Source organism: Mizuhopecten yessoensis, unplaced genomic scaffold (assembly GCF_002113885.1).
Source record: "Mizuhopecten yessoensis strain PY_sf001 unplaced genomic scaffold, ASM211388v2 scaffold10847, whole genome shotgun sequence".
Classification (NCBI taxonomy): Eukaryota; Metazoa; Mollusca; class Bivalvia; order Pectinida; family Pectinidae; genus Mizuhopecten; species Mizuhopecten yessoensis.
This window is the reverse complement of record NW_018408751.1, coordinates 873,249-875,943: the sequence shown is the minus strand read 5'-3', so window position 1 is coordinate 875,943 and position 2,695 is coordinate 873,249. Positions and strand designations below refer to the sequence as shown.

At 38.0% G+C, this 2,695-nt stretch overlaps 1 protein-coding gene across 1 annotated transcript in view; it reads right to left on the bottom strand.

The window, feature by feature from the left end:
• LOC110462926 overlaps window positions 1-2,213 on the bottom strand; it is a 154,221-nt gene extending 152,008 nt beyond the window's left edge. The window contains exon 1 of the mRNA XM_021517171.1: window positions 2,127-2,213. The gene's annotated coding sequence lies outside the window, so the exon portion shown is untranslated. The remainder of the gene's footprint in view (window positions 1-2,126) is intronic.
• Between the last annotated feature and the right edge of the window lie 482 nt (window positions 2,214-2,695).

The following is a 2,695-nucleotide window of genomic DNA, read 5'->3' as shown; positions in this document are numbered from 1 at the left end:
TTTTTTTTAACTGAATGAGAAGAAATGTAAGGCCAAATATCCTCACAAACAACGCTTAAGTGAAATCAGTTTGCAACTAAGCAGTTCGAAAATTTTGCAACACGTCTGGAGAAAGACGTTCCTCGTGACGCTGTAATTCACTAGAGTAAAACGTCCGTTTATTATGTTTGTTTTTGCATAATAACTGCTATACATACCGTAGAAGCACCTTCCTTTTTGTCATCGCCGCTGACAACATGCGCCATTCTCTGCGGCTTCGGCCGCATGCTTGGCCACAAGTCACCGAAATCGGGATACATAGCCTTATTTATGAATCAGTAGTAGGTAAACGTTGCAGAAGTGTATGTATATTGTTCATTGTCAATGCTGCTTAAACAACATGCCTAACATTAAGTCAACACTCGCCTGCATTTTCGTCTTTTCCGCTTCGCGTTGCGAATGATGTCTAGGCCTACACAAAACGAAAGTAAAATGTGCGCATGTCTAAATGTAAGGGAGATCACTCGTGTTTTCCCGCAGTATATGTCTGAAATCATTCCGAAGGTGTTGTTGTTTTTGTGTATATTGAAATAAAAGAGTCCTGTTATATGGTAATACTTCAATAAACGAAAAACACAAATCACACCAACAGACATATAAAATGTAGGCCTATCGGAGCATATTTTCGTTTCTGGCTGAGCTGTAATTAGCGAGAAGGCGATATAAAAATGCAATAGCATATCTTATGATGAAAATAGAACAAAATGATAATACTGCGAATGTAAAAAAAAGCCTTCAGGTTAGAATACCAATATGGAACTAAGGAAGGACAGTGGCTAGTACTAATATGATTTCCGGTCTCATCTGCCCCGGCCGGGCGATCCCATTTTAGTTAGCAAGCCTGGTGTGAATCACACGGAGGCGATTTTAGAATTAATTGACAGGATCCGTATCCATTAATAGGTTTGTAATATGAACTTTTTATGTTGATCTCCTACATAATTGTAAGTTATACTCCGCCTTATATTTCGTTAAATTATCAAGTTTACGTAACAAGTGCAAGCGAAATCCTAATTGACTGCCATGTTGGAAACTTCCTCAATCTTTCCGATATAGGTCAGACGTCTAAATATGGGTGTCATGACCAAATATGGAAATTGTAGTAAACATGACCGCATCAGTAGTAATACTATATTTGGCCGTGAAGGCCATATAAGGAAACGGATAACATCACGCGTGATCTAACATGGCCGTCGTTTCTGTTTTTAGAGTTTTTAGTAAGGATTTGTTATTTCAACGATGAACGAATATGCAATATTTTGATAACATTATAATCATATGAAGCGTGAATCATATATATTATTACTGATTAGCACTTTTGATTTTCCTCAGTTAGTTGGAACAGGACTGCTTCATAGCTCTGACCACGCAATATATAAATGTAAACAGGGACGTAAATGTCACCAATTTTAGCCAATCACAGGACAATATTTCCGTGTAAAGGGTTAATCCAGCGACAGTTCCAAGAGTAAATACGAAGTTTTAGAAGGATACTTAGTTCTAACTAAGAATAAGATTATATCTAATGACGTGTGAGTGAATTTGAGTCCGTGGTAATGGATTTTATTTGCAGTTTGTTTAGTATTACTGGTAGGTGACGTTATGTCTCGTTTATGAATATCTGAGCTCATTAACTGAAGTATTTTTACCGGAAGCTGCGTGTAGCATGCATGACCTACAGTCAAGTAGCAGTTCCCGATTGAGATAAACAGGGTGCATTTTCAATAAGAATACGAGGTTGTGATAAGATCATATTTTCTACAAAGGAAAGGAATGATATTTACAAGCCATTCAAGTGCATTTGAGTCCAAAGTTACGCATAATAAAGACAGTAGGTCCGGTATATGATTCAATTTAGTACCAGTGGGTACCGCTAGAGGCCGTCTGTGTGAAATCGACATTTATGAATATCTTGAGCTCATTAACTAAAGTAATACCAATAGCTGGCGGCTCACGCCTTAGCTAAAAATTGTGAACACGAGTCCACGAAACTTGTTAATCATTAACGTACTTGTATAATAATGAATTAAAAGTATATAATGAATGATTGATATAAAAAGTATACGGTTACTGAAGGTTCGACGTACCTGACCGTTGTAAAGTCAACATACTGTATAGAGTGGCGTGTGGTTACAAACAGCCTTCCTCATACATGTCCGTGTGCTGAATCAGTTAAGCTTTAATGATCATGTGTCGAGTATTAATCATATTATTTATAACCGGAATAAATACGTCATACGCGTGTTCATGAGTACGACAGCTTATCCGGGCAATTCTTTATGAACTAAAAGGAATGTCAAAATCGTACAAACGACGTAGAAAATCGTATGGACGAGATTAAGGGCCATAGGAACGAGATGCAGAGTCGGACGAACGAGGTGTAGAGTTGTACAATCGAGTTGAGGAGTCGTACATACGAGATGAAGAGTCGAGATGAAGAACTGTAAGAAAGTGATGAAGAATCGAGATGAAAAGTTTTACGAACGAGATGAGGAATCGAGATGAAGAGTTGTCCGAACGAGACGAAGAGTTGTAAGAACGAGATGAAGAGTTGTAAGAACGAGATTAAGAGTCGTACGAAAGAGATGAGGATTCGTACATACGAGATTAAGAGTCGTACGAAAGAGATGAAGAGTCGTACTTACGAGATGAAGAG